General features: G+C 43.9%; 1 protein-coding gene across 5 annotated transcripts in view; it reads left to right on the forward strand.

Annotated features, from left to right (window-relative positions):
• The window catches only part of cux1a (cut-like homeobox 1a), a 281,900-nt gene that overhangs the window by 64,621 nt on the left and 202,792 nt on the right, over positions 1-14,487 (forward strand). The gene's annotated exons all lie outside the window — the stretch shown is intronic.

The following is a 14,487-nucleotide window of genomic DNA, read 5'->3' on the forward strand; positions in this document are numbered from 1 at the left end:
GCGGTGATTCTCAACCATTTTAATTTCAAGGTCCCCCCAGTTTGACATGCATTAGGCTACGGACCCCCGTTTAATGGCATTTCTATCTCTGGGACCCCAATTTATATTGTAAAATCAATGTTAATGTAACTCTGAGAGTGTACAAATGGAACCAAATGGACCCGGAAGGGTCCATTTGGTTCCATTTGTACACTCTCAGAGTTACAGACCCATAAGGGTCCATTTGGTTTCTAACTATAGGAACCAGAATTCCATAGCATTCCATCTCAGTCAGTCCACACACAGCCCTATGGTTTCCATGTTTCATCATCCTCTCCTCTGTGTAAGAATCACCCCGGGGGAACGGGGTGTTTTTTTTGTTTTGTTATTACAGGGTGTCTCAACCTGTGGCTCGGGGACCCCAGGAGGTCTCACATCTTTGGCTGTTGTGACAGGTTGGCAGAGGTTTGACCCAGACGTTATTTGGGTCACTGAGGCGTGTAAACGTGTTTCCCATTCCGTTGAACGTTTGGTTTGTGTAGTCCAGGCATGCTCTGTGTTGGCTGTCCTACAGTGGTGTAAAGTAACTAAGTACTTTTACTCAAGTACTGTACTTAAGTAAAATTTTGAGGTACTTTTGCTTTACTGGAGTATTTCCAATTGTCTATACTTTTACTTCTACTCCACTACATCTCACAGGCAAATATTGTGCTTTTACTCCAGTACAATTATTTGAAAACTTTAGTTACTAGTTACTTTGAAGATATAAATTATGGCATTATGATTATAAAACATGCATTAACCACTTTATCCCTATTTTAGCCCTATTTGAAAATAGCCGATCTACAAGCCCTATTTGAAAATAGCCGATGCGACGCGTTGTGAGCTTGTAGATCTGCTATTTTCAAACTTGTTAGCACTTTTACTTTTGGTACTTTAAGTCCATTTTCATACCAATACTTTTGTACTTTTACTCAAGTACATTTTGAATTCCAGACTTTTACTTGTAACGGAGTACTTCTAAATTGCAGCATTGATACTTTTACTTAAGTAAAACATTTGAGTATACTTTTTCCACCACTGCCCATCCAGTTGAACGTTTTGGTTGTGTAGTCCCAGGCATGCTCTGGGTTGGCTGTCCTGACTGCATAGTCTGCAGCAGACGGGAGCTACGAAAAAAGATAAGCATCTAAACTTGTAGAGATAATGCATTCCTAGCAAATATTGCCTCCAACCCTCTCTCTCTCTCTCTCTCTCTCTCTCTCTCGAACAGCCGATTAGATAACAGCGGAGGGGGGTTGGCGATCGTTAAATTAAGATAATTGTCAAAAGGATGAAGGAAGTTGGCAGGTACTGGAACGAACATGTTTATTATCTTGTTATAACTACAGTATCTTGCATCGCCCGCTAACGGGGGGAAAGCAAAGATAGGCGGGACATCTGTTAACCACTTATATACTTAGAGTATGCACTTATATACTTATATATATATGCTACTTCATGATACGACGAATAGAAAACAAATAAATACTAATAACTGTTCTACTTAACTTTCTAACAAAAGTTTATACACATGTTTTTTATTTGAGCTAGAAAAGCATTATTTTACACTTTGGCTATTCAAAAATAGCAGATCTACAAGCTCATAGCACCGAGTGCCGCGCTATGAGCTTGTACTGTAGATCTGCTATTTTTGAAAAATCGAGAAAATGTGTACAAATTAATATTTTGAAAGTCAAAATAGAGACTTTGGGGTTAATGTTCATTTGGAAAGCAGGTTATCAGAGGCACATATACACCGTTTCCCAAATGAGTCAGTATGAGTATTCCATCCAGTCAGCGTGCATGAAATATGTTTTATCATGCTTTGCATCCTCGATCAGTCACGCCGTAACGTTAGCTGCCTCTCCCATGCCTGCCCGCTGATGATTGCCATCATTCTGACCTGATTTCTGTCAATTTAGGCGACACTCTGCCGAACAGCAGACGATCAGATGTTCAAAACACGAGACTCCTGAACGAGATCCTCATAACGGCTCCTTTAACACTTTAATGGCACGGCGAGTAGGACCTAAATTCAGTCCAACTCAACCAAGAAACCAGAGAGAGAGAGAGAGAGAGAGAGAGAGAGAGAGAGAGAGAGAGAGAGAGAGAGAGAAGGTTTTGTAGGCTACATGATGTAACGAGCGAGTTTAACGGTTGACTTTTTCCCAGCATTCCAGTGTCTGACTGAACGCTGTTACACCAGGCTGTGATGTCATTACTGTGTCACTTCTATGTTGCTCGGTTTGCTGACTCACAGGAAGTTGGAGGAGGAGGGGGAGAAAAATTTTATTATCGAAATGATTTGAGAGAAGAAAAAAAAACGTCGAAAGGATTTCACAGATTTGCGCGTTCGCTCTCCTCTGCCCTCAATGGAAACCACTTGGATCAGTGCCAGTAGACGTAGAACCAGTGCCAAGACATCTGGCACGGCTCTAAGCGTAGCGTTTGCTGTCGAGTGGAAAGCTCGTATGTCCCAAAAGCATTACTTTTAAGGACATGGACCAAAAAAAGAAAGAGTCCGTGTTCCAATGGATCCGATGTAGTTGCTATCTAGTCACAAGCTCTTGTTTATACTTTTCATCGGTTCAATATTTATAAAAACCCACAGACGCACGTAACCACTTTCACTATATTTTTTTAAATGGCAAATGCAAGCTCACAACAACTGTTTTTACTACTTTTGTCTGACTCGGTAGTATGACAAAGTAGGGCATTAATTTACAAAATAAACATACCAAGTTGAAATACGGAGATACAAGGTTTCTGCCTGACATCGACCTGACCCCCCCATCCCCCCCCCCCCCCCCCCTGTAAGCTGGTCGGACCCCCTGGCCTGCCTGCCTCCTCTTCATGTTAGTATGAAGTGCCGGGGAATCCTTCTGTGAGCAGCGCACAATCATGGTGCTTTTGTTACATAATTGAATCGCTCAAATTCAGCGTTGTGTAACTGAGTGAATCAGTCCCCGGCTAGGGGGCTACGGGAGATATGACCTCATTTTTCCTGTGATTGTTTTTTTCGTGGCATATCTGCGTTTAATAGACGTCGAGAGACGAGAGGGATGGGATGCGGCAAGAAAGTTCACGCACGTGTGTCGCAGCCGCTGCCACCACACACATGTCAGAAAGTATGTGGCCTTATGGTACGTTCACACGGGCAGATTAAAAGATACAAAGATACAAAAATACACTGCATCTTTGTCGCTGTGTTGCTTTGTATCCGTGTTGCTCAACGTGGTCGCTGACGTCATCAAACGTGCGGACTACAAACGTCGGATGTATCTTTGTATCTTCATGTCGCTGGTTTCCATTGAAAATGAATGGTAGTATGTATCTTTTAATCTGCCCGTGTGAACGCACCATTAATACCGTATGGCAGAAAGTGTGTGGGCTTTCGTGTGTCAGGAAGAACGTGGGATTCTGTGTGTCAGAAAGAAGATGAGTTTTCGTGTGCATGTATGTGGGCTTCCATTATGTCAGAAAGTACGCGGACTTGTTATCTAATTAACCACTTAATCCCTAAAATTACCGATCTTCAAGGTTATCGCATCGCAATGTGATGCACTGTGAGCTTGTAGATCGGCAATTTTTGCTGTTTGTTAAAATGTTCGAGAATGTTTTGAACGAAAATTGTTCCAAATCTATGATGACATTGCCGGGCTGAAAGCGCTTTATTCTAAATGTCAAGGCGACGGCAGGCATCAGCATTGGTCTACACGTGAAGGGGGCGTGTCTCTGTCAGTGTGTGCAATGCACAGGCCATGCGACCGGTTTTAGTACGGCCCGCTTCTGGAGGGCCTTCGGAACATAATTCCATGTTTTATGACCTCACGTGGACCGAGCACACGGATAAAACTCACTAACACCCAATTCTCTTTGCAAGTAGCTTAATGCGGCCGCTAACAAGCGTGCAGCCTCATATCAGATGTCAAATCACCAAAGGGGAGGGATGCCAGGGGAATAAACTGAACCTCCGCTGTAGACAGAGTCCATATTTATTCCACATGGCGGAGAAATCTGACCCATTTTTACATAACGGCCGCAATTCATCCAAACAATATTCCTCACCAATCTAATAATGCGGAATGAAAGTCAGCCAATACGCATTAGCGGCCCAGTCCATTCAAACGCGTCATGTTTGATGGGAAGCTGTGAGCAAGCAGGATATCTTTTTGCCAATCATAATAACATGCGTCATCCCTGATCGTCCCATGCGGCTCGCATACAATACTCGGTCTATGATAATGTCATAAAATGTTATGCGGTCGGGCCTTCTCGCTCGCAGTGATCTTTAATAGCGGTCGCCCCCGTACGTTGGTAGTGAGTTATTAACATGTAAAATGCCACGCCATAAAAGCTCCTGCGCTCCCCAGCCGGTAGCCAGGGCCCAGTGAATGAGCGTTTTCATCGGTCAACAACAGTCACATTGTTTCCTCCTCAAGTAACGCTACACGCTGGGAATTAGCATACAAATGTATGATAATGGAAACTGCATGTCGCTTAATTGGATGGAGTGGTTGGAGCATTTCTGCCCCGGAGGTAACCGCTCTCTCTCTCTCCGGTAAGCAAAGCCATTCAGAGGGAAGGAACTGTGCTGAATAGCATCTGCTGGAAAGTCTATATTTACCCCAAATATCTACAGTATATAAACTTTATTTATTTATTTATTTTACATTTTAAGCAATTCCGTGTTAACCACTTAAGCCCTGTATACTTAATTGTCCGACAAATATTTTGGAGAAAGAAAAAAAACCCATTAATTGATTGATTGAATACTTTATTAACACAATTGCACGCAGTACAGCGAGTACAATTACGCAAGCAATTCTAAAAGGATAACACACACAAAAAAAGCCCTGAGGGCTTGTTTCCATTGTGGTCCTATGTATTCAATTCATAATCAGGACATACAATACAAATCATCATTCAGACCAGAAGCAATAACAGGTAGATCTGCTATTTAATTCTTTTTTACTGAAATGCTTTTTTAGTTTTGTTAGTTTTTTAAAGATTGCTGATTCGTTGTTTTTACAATTAATTTTTAAATGTGTTTCTATGTTCACCTATAACATGCCCAAATGAGGGACATTTCAGGTTGGAAGTGGTCAGCTGTCCTCTCTGTCATGATGAGGACATGCAAACTGTCGTGTTGCATGTCGTGTTGGTCTCTCTTCCCAGTTTTCTTTTTAATTTAAAAATCTCATTGGCCTTGAGAGAGGCCTCCTCCTCCTCCTCCTCCTCCTCCGCATGGGGCCCCCGTGCCGATTGGCCGACCGCACCGTCAGTCCCTCGGCCAAGGCAAAGGAGGGAAGAAGGAGGGAGAGGGGGGGGGGGGGGGGAGGGGAGGTCAAAGCCAAGGTGAACCTCTCCAGGCTCAATGATGGCATTGTGTCTCCTCCACGCTGCTAGGTGAAGTCATCCTGAGGAAAATTCCATTAACATACGGTCACACACACACACGCACGCACGCACACACACACACACACACACACACACACACACACACACACACACAGACACACACACACACACACACACACACACACACACACACACACACACACACACACACACACACACACACACACACACACACACACACACACACACACACACACACACACACACACACACACACACAAGCTCAGACACACACACACACACACACACACACACACACACACGCATGCACACAAGCACACACACACACACACACACACACACACACACACACACACACACACACACACACACACACACACACATACACACAGTGAGCGCACGCTCACTTGCCAGATCATGCCCATGGTCGAAATAATAAAAAAAAAAGAAACGCCTCCACAGTCCAAATGCATAAATATGCGAGGGGAGTTATGGAGTCCATGAAAAAGAGCCTCTTTATCGCTTTAAAGGGCCAGCAGCGTCAGCCAGGAGGACCACCGGTCTGTTGGACTTGGGGGGTGTGGGGGGGGTTGGGGGGGGGGGGGTCTAGTAGTACGTTAACTAGGCGTTGCTGGTGGTGGGTGGGTGTCTCATGAGGACGCCTCGTCTGTATCCCAAACATTGTTATTTATTCACCCCCCGCCCCCCCCCCCCCCCTGTCACCTCCGCCTTTCTTCTCCTCCCCTCTCCACCCACGTAATGATGCATGAGTCACGCGCCATTAAAACTGTCTGTCTGTCGACGTGCCACGTGGTTTGACGGTGACACATTAGAAAACATTGTTAATATGAACACCCCCCACACACAAACACACACACACAGTCAAACACACACACACACACACACACACACACACACACACACACACACACACACACACACACACACACACACTCACACACTTCCACTTCCAGCGCTATCTTATTTTTTAGCTGGCGTCGTGCGTTATTAATAAAAACAGGACGGAAACCCTTAAGGGGGGGGGGGGGGCCTAAGACATCCGACACAGGTCCCCAGACGACGGAGCCGAAGCGGATTTATCCGTTTGTGACCCTTGAGAGCGTACAAATGGAACCGAACGGACCTCGCTCCATTTCGGGTTGTATTTGTACGCTCTCAAGAGTTAAACAAACACCGAGGGTTTTTCCTGTGTACCAGCTTGCCCCCAAAATGCCAAGTTCTGCCCCCCTCCCCGTGAGCTTAATGCTCAGTCTGGGAGGGAGAGAGAGAGAGAGAGAGAGGGAGAGAGAGAGAGAGAGAGAGAGAGAGAGAGAGCGCACACTTCACTGCGACTGCCAGCATGCATTACCATGTGCGCTGAAGTAAACTGTTTAGCTATTCGTGACCTACGCACACAAACACATGGTGTGTGCGGAACGACGACGCACACATGCATATACACTCGAAAAACCTGCGTATTATAAATAGATTGGACCTATCTGGTTGGTGTGTAAATACTCGGGCCTAGCTTTGTTTGAGGAAGGGGGTCAGCAGAAAGGCAATTAGCGCGGCGGGGCGACAAAGCACAAGGCTGTTTTCAGCGACGGGATAAACAAAAGGTTTTTGATAGCAAGGAGGGTTCTGGTAGCTGGCTGGCTGGCAATGCAAACAGATTAACCCACCTCTTAGAGTGTGTGTGTGTGTGTGTGTGTGTGTGTGTGTGTGTGTGTGTGTGTGTGCGTGTGCGTGTGCGTGTGCGCGTGTGCATGTGCGTGCGTGTGTGTGTGTGTGTGTGTGTGAGAGATAGACGCTTGATTCCTATTTGTCTAGAGCTTCTTTGAAGTGGTACTCACTCTTTCACCACTTCATCCCTCCTTCACTCCCTCCCTCTCCCTTTTATTCCCTCCCTCCCTCTCTCTTTTCTTCCCTCCCTCCCCCTCTATTTTCTTCCCTCCCTCCCTCTCTCTTTAACTCAATCACTTTTCCTCTGCGTCTCCTTATGCTCTATGATGCTTATGATCTCCTTATGGATACTCACTGTACACGTTGCGTAACCCAATAAATAATGCTATGTCATTTAATTGCCTCGTCTAGTGCAGTGGTTCTCAGACATGTTCATGTCAAGGACCCCCATATTGATATGTACTTGGCCACGGAGGGACCCCCCATTTGAATAGATTTTATGCCAGGACAGGGACCCCCATAGAAGAAGATTTGTAAACATTTGTCAAGATTTGTAACATTTTTTTTCTATTACTATTGTTACTTGCTGGGTGCTGGAACCCCCTCAAGGACCCCCAAGGGTCCCCGGACACCACTTTGAAAACCGTGTGTGTGTGTGTGTGTGTGTGTGTGTGTGTGTGTGTGTGTGTGTGTGTGTGTGTGTGTGTGTGTGTGTGTGTGTGTGTGTGTGTGTGTGTGTGTGTGTGTGTGTGTGTGTGTGTGTGTGTGTGTGTGTGTGTGTGTGTGTTTGGTGCAAGGAAACAGTAAAAGTACAGTAGCGAGTCGGCGTTTATTAGGCAATTATTTCAGAAATAGCAGGGACTGTGCAATTAAAGGACTGTATAGCCTGTAATTCTAATGACAAGATGGTCAGGTAGAAGCAATTAGAAGTGACCCTGAAGCAGCTTCTATCAGCCTAATCACTCTGCATTTACTCCAAGAGGAGCCACTATACAGTCACGTTCCAGTATGATCTGTGCCTCATTACATGTTGGCAAAGGTTGGAGTGTTGTTGTTTCTTAAGCATTAGATTTGATAGCTAGAGTTGGTTGTACAGTCATTCATTTTACAGTACTTAATTTAGACTATTCTGATTCTGGTATTAATAAATACCAATCTTAAAAATAGCAGATCGACAAGCTCACAACGCGAAGCATTGTGAGCTTGTCGATCGGCTATTTTCAGCTAAAGCTTTCCCCACAATAACAAGAAAACGGGAAAGAAACTAGCATAGAGCGCTGAGGCACCCCGGTCAACCATATGGGATTTTAAGCGGTTAAGAACTAACAATATAAAATGTGAGAATAGCCAGGTCTCAGAGGCAGAGGAATTAGCCTTGAATTGGGGTTAGGCAATGTGTCCTGGGTCATTTATTAGGTTTGATAACGTTATGCTTTCATCAGCAGATAATACACAAAACAGTCCTTAACATAATTAATAATGGTCATCTATAGTTTATTTGTTAAATTGGGGCTTCTGGTTGTGCCCGGACCGTCGTGCTTTGCAAGTTGACTGTGGTTCGTTTTGGGCTTTTCTTTCTGTGTGTTTTTTTTCCTCCACACTCCAGTCGACGTGTCGCGTCTGTGCTGTGCTGCACTGTACCGATTTAAAACAAGAATTAATGAGGGCTCTGTTTTTAAACTCATCAACAGCGGAGCAATGAAGCAAGTATTTTGGAAACGCACACACTTTGTGCACCTGCCTTCCCCGCTTTTTTGGACAAAATTGGGTCAGCTGACGCATCGAAAAAACTTTGTTTTGTCTGCCCGCTCGCTGCCCAATTAATTATGACAAACGTCTGCGTCTCGTAATCCAATTGGGGAAGAAGATGAATTTGAATGCATCTGGTGTGACTTGATGCAGGCTCTGAATAAGTTATCTGTACACATTTTCCGCCGAACAATGGCAGCCATAGAAAAAAAAGTCCCCACCCAATTGTATGATTGGACCAGTGAACCAACCCCCCCCACCCTCCCCCCCCCACACACACACACACACACACACACACACACACTACCCTACCCACCCTCTGTTCTCCAAATTACATTTGTTCTCCCGACATTCTCTGTGGGACCTTGGTAGCGGTATGCGGGGGGGAAGTTATCGGTGTTCCTTATAACCCACATTCGCCCCACTCCCGATTCCCTTATCTCATCCACATTAAAAAAGAATGTGAAAAAAAACTAGAAGAAAGAAAGAAAGAAAGAAAGAAAAGGGAAAGAAAGAAAGGAGGGCCCGGTCTGATATTCCCTGCTTCCATGCTTGGAGCTGATAGCATCTGGCACAGCCAGGCTCTCCAGGGAGCGAGGTAATCTGTTCCATCAGCGTTTACTACTGAACAAATTAACTAAGACAAGCACCGCTGCCTGAGCCAGCAGAATTCGTCCATTAGCAAAATTATAAAGCCATTATGGAGCACAATTTGGTCCATTTATTCAAGCGCGGCTGCTCCAAGAGGCGCCAAGGACCCGATGCAGGCAGACGGAGGCCCACGGAGAAAGGCCCGGCCGCCGCCCGCCGTATTTGGTTCACACATGATGGCAAAGGCGACTTTTTTGGAGCTCTTATAATGGCGGTTATCGGCCCTCGGAATGAAGGTGGGGTCCCGAAAGAGCGTGACCGCCGCGGTATACCCCCTCCATTTAACTGGTCCAATGCGTGCCTCCAAAGTATGCCTGTTAAAATACAATTGGAACGCCACCCAAATACATTCTTGTTATTGCTAACACTCGCAGACAGCCGTTATCGAGTCCTTATAAAAGGCACGGCAGTTTCAAATAGCTTGCCCTCATCCATTTAACCTAATTTATAAGTAGTTGCACACCGGGGTCAGGCACCTGAAAATAGCCGATCTACAAGCTCACAACGCGTCGCGTTACGATGCGTTGTGAGCTCGTAGATCGGCTATTTTCGGCCGCTACTCAGGCTTTTCCTGAAGCTATCGATCGAAAAAGGATTTCCCTCTGTATAGATGTGTGGAATCGTGGGAAAAGAACAGTGGATTTCTGTTGATAGGAATAATAATTATGTCCCTCTATTTCCCCCGGTTGTACGCGATGCGATTGCGAGGTCCCAGGGCAGTGCTAACACCGGGGGGTGTGGGGGGGGGGGGTCTCGGGGGCCGCTGTTAATCAATTTGAAGTGATTAGCCCGATCGTTTGCATAATGGACTCAACGGCACTATCTGTTAACCCATTCAGACCGGGAACGCATCTGTGTGTCATCTTTAGATTTCTTTGGGCTATTCAAAAATAGCAGATCTACAAGCTCATAGCGCGGCACTGAGCTTGTAGATCTGCTATTTTTGAAAAATCGTGAAAAATGTGTGCAAATCTTTGAATATATATATATTTTTAAAGAAAACATTTGTAACTCAAATCTTTGCTTCTGGGGATTCTTTAATGTCTTCTAAATCCTAACGGTTTAAAAATAAAACTATAATATCAGCGGTTCTCAAACTTTTTCATGTCAAGGACCCCCAAAATGATATGTATTTGCAGCCACTGATTCCCATCTAAAAATAAGTTGTTCCAGGGACCTTCATGAAGCAAAGATTTGAGTTACAAATGTTCCCTTTAAAAAAAAAGATATAAAAAATGACAGAGATGCGTTCCCGGTTTGAATGGGTTAATCAGTCTCGAGAGCACCGTCGACCGGAGGTTTTCACCAAGTAGGCGTTTTTTTTTTTCTTCCTCGTCGCTCCTCTAGGATGTATTAACACAAGGAGCCAGGAAATGCAGCTGCTTCCAAGATCAAGTGCGCCGCTGCAATAATGTGAGAAGCCGGGCCAATTAGTTTCAGCTTTGAACGCTCCGTGTGTTACGCTCCTCATTAACTCTCATGATTCCTGCACATCTCTGGACAATCTCTCTCCACCCTTGTAGAAATATCAGTGGCTCTTTAATATCTCTGCAGCAATGCCCCGAACGCATTGCTCCGGGCTCTTCGGCCTCATTGTAGCCAATTAAAGTGTCTCAAAGTGTTTTTGTTATTTTCTATTAACTTCCCGAAAGTTGGCATTTTACTGTACCTAGGGGTTGGGATTCGGAAACCGGATGAATCAGGATCCAACATTTGAGGAACCGACACCGGTTTTTATCACACTGTCAGAGCTGGTACTGTGGACTTCACGTCTGCTATACAACTACAACACTGTAGTACGGTGGTTTTCAAACGTTTTTAATTTCAAGGACCACCATAACTATAGTTACAGACCTGTAAGGGTCCATTTGGAACCCCCCTCAATCACTTTGAGAACCACTACTACAACCACTTTGCAATACTGTACGTCAAAAATCATATAGATATATATGTTTTAATATAGAAATCGTTAAAGGGAACCGCCAAGGAATTGGACCGTTAAGAGGGGAATCGTTAAGGAACTGGAATCGTTAAAATCCTTATTTTAGGACCTGCATCTATTGTATAGAAAAGAGTTGGCATTACACTATACCTGCCTGGGACTCCTCTCTCAGTGGCCCATTAAGCTGGCAAAGCTCCGCTGGCCCTGTGCACTATCTGGGGGCTCAGCTTACCTCGGTGTTCCTTCCTTGTGGAAAACCCTGGCTTCATGCTAGCTTCAGTAACCTCTCTGTCAACAGGACCTCCCACCTTAACATGCTACAGTGCTGGCGTGTCTCTCCAGCTGACCCCAGGTCAGTGCCGTTAGACAGAGTAGGGGAAGGCCAGCCTGTTTCATGCATGAAACTGATCTGAGGAAGAAGAACCGCACTGGTGAAATCAACCACAGAAACCCTAACTACAGTCAAATCCTCTGTTTATCCAATTTTTGATAAATGGACACTGTACAGTGTACACCAAATGTTGTACAAATGGCTACATTAACACTGTACAAATGTATCCAATGGACATGTTTGTAGACTCCCAGAGTTTAATTATCATTATTGTTCTCACCTGGCACGGAAGAGACTTGTACTGCATTAGACACTGACAGTGCAAGACATAGTTCTAGTAGTACACTAGTAGTAGTAGCAGTAGTAGCTTAACTACTGTACTAGTAGTAGTTCTAATAGTAATAATGGTAGAAGTACTAGTAGTTAAACTAGTACTAATAGTTGTAGTAGTAGTAGTGGTGGTAGTGTTGTGTTCGAAGTTGTGTTGCAGACAGCCTTACTCAGCTCCAGCCTAATTAACTTGATTTGTTCCCCTGCATCTGGCTCCCAGATGTCAGACGAACACACACACACACACACACACACACACACACACACACACACACACACACACACACACACACACACACACACACACACACACACACACACACACACCTCTTTCTCTCTCTCTCAAATTAACATACTGTAGCTAAAACAATCTGGCTATCATTATAAATAGAGTTTAGAATGGACATTTCCATTCGTATCAATGTTGTGCTTCCATGTCAGACATGTTAGAGGAAGTGGTCAATCCATGCTGTCCCTGTGTGATGCATTTATTTCGTTGCTCGCGGAGCAAAAATCTTTTTTTACAACTTTTTATGTTTTTCGTAAATTAACGCCCTACTTGATCATTCTACAGTGTCAAACAAAAGCATCAAAAGTAGCAGATCTACAAGCTGGAAACGCGGCGTTTCGAGCTTGTAGATCTGCTACTTTTTGATGCTTTTGAATTTGAATCCTGAAAAGTGTCAGTTTTGGACATAATGAGCTTTCCACCCGCCCCTCCTGGAATTGTTGTGCAGCAGGCCAGGCAGGTCTCTGTGTCCACAATAGCCAAGCCGGTCATCAGGTCCCCCCAGCAAAGTAGGTCAGTGAGAAGATAAATAGGGCACTTAATGACCCACCTATATACTATTTAATATCCATGACAGCAACGTGCATAATCATAGCTAGGGTTGCTCTGATCAGGTTTTTTGGGACCGGTCCCGATCACCGATTATTTTCTCTCACGATCTTGTGCGTACAGGGAAAATTCGAATATTTCCAAAATTATTATGTGTCAAAACTGTTCCCGTGTGTGTGTGTGGGGGCCGGGGAAGGGGATCATGTCTAGGCCTGTCACAAAGATGCAAAGCGATATTATACGATATATCTGATTGATTGACTACCACTTAAATGGTGCAGCTTGGTCATAAACGATCGGGATCTTTAGCGGCCGTCACGGCCTCATAGCCCAGATGGATGGTGGGTGGGTGTGGGAAACGCAGGCTTGGACTAGTTTCTGAGAAGAAACAGAAACGGCTCACCCCTCCTTCATTGATGGATGGTGTTCTACTACTGATTGATGTTGTGAATAATAGTCTATACATAGTTTGATAATTCCACTGAACAACCGGTTTAGTTCAGGAGCTTAAAAAAAACCCTGGATGTACAGGTTAGTTAAGATGTGAATTCATCATCAAGTCATCGTAGACAATGTGTTTGCCTGTTGGGCGGAGGAATGTGCACAATTGATCTAAATGTTCATAGCGTGTGTATGAACATAGACAGAGACACGCGTGTCTGTGTTCTTTTTCTGCAGACAGACCGGCGCTGAATGTTCCCAGAAACCTTGATTGAAACTTGAATCGATTCACTCAACTCACTATACGATTTGAATCATGATACTAGGTTCACGATACCATTTTTCAAACATTTTTAAACACAAAATAAATTTCCAGACAAAATGACAGAAAAATCTTTATTAAAAAAAAAAAAATACAATACTGTTTTCTCTTATCCTTTTTTTCAATACAGTAGCAAATGACTGAAAACTCTTTTTTGTTTTATCAATTCTCGTACAAAGATCCTGTATTTTCTTCTCTTTTGGGGCTATTTTTTTTTAATATGTTTTTTATTAAATCGATTTAAATTGTCACCAGTTTGAATTGATTTACGATAAATCGTTTCATGCCTATTCATTTGGTGTGATTATTTGATTTAGCAGATTAAACAGATGGAACTGCACTGTCTCAGGTGCAGACACCTACTCTACCTTTTCTGTGATGTGTGACAACAGCATGTATGAAGGAGTAGTTCACCCAAAAAAAGTGTAATTTTCTATCAATTAAACACTCAAAGAATTGAATACACAGGACCACAATGGAAACAAAGCCCTTATGGCTTTTTGTGCTTTATACAATGGTGCTTTTAGCACCATTGTATAATCGTACCACTGTAGTATTTGCAAACTGTTACTAAAGTATTCAATCAATCAAAAACCCCATGAAGACTTGAATTCATGGCGATCATTTTGTTTTTGTCGCATTCCTAAGCCTATCATCAAATTATTATGGTGTGTAATTGATAGAAAACAAGTAATTTTTTGGTTGAACTACTCCTTTAAGCTGGCATGAATATTTCTATTCTGCAAATATCTGTAAGGAGTTCATGCATGTCAGCTTAACCACTTCAGCCCTATTAT

Source organism: Gymnoscopelus braueri, assembly GCF_963280865.1.
Source record: "Gymnoscopelus braueri genome assembly, chromosome: 8".
Taxonomy (NCBI): Eukaryota; Metazoa; Chordata; class Actinopteri; order Myctophiformes; family Myctophidae; genus Gymnoscopelus; species Gymnoscopelus braueri.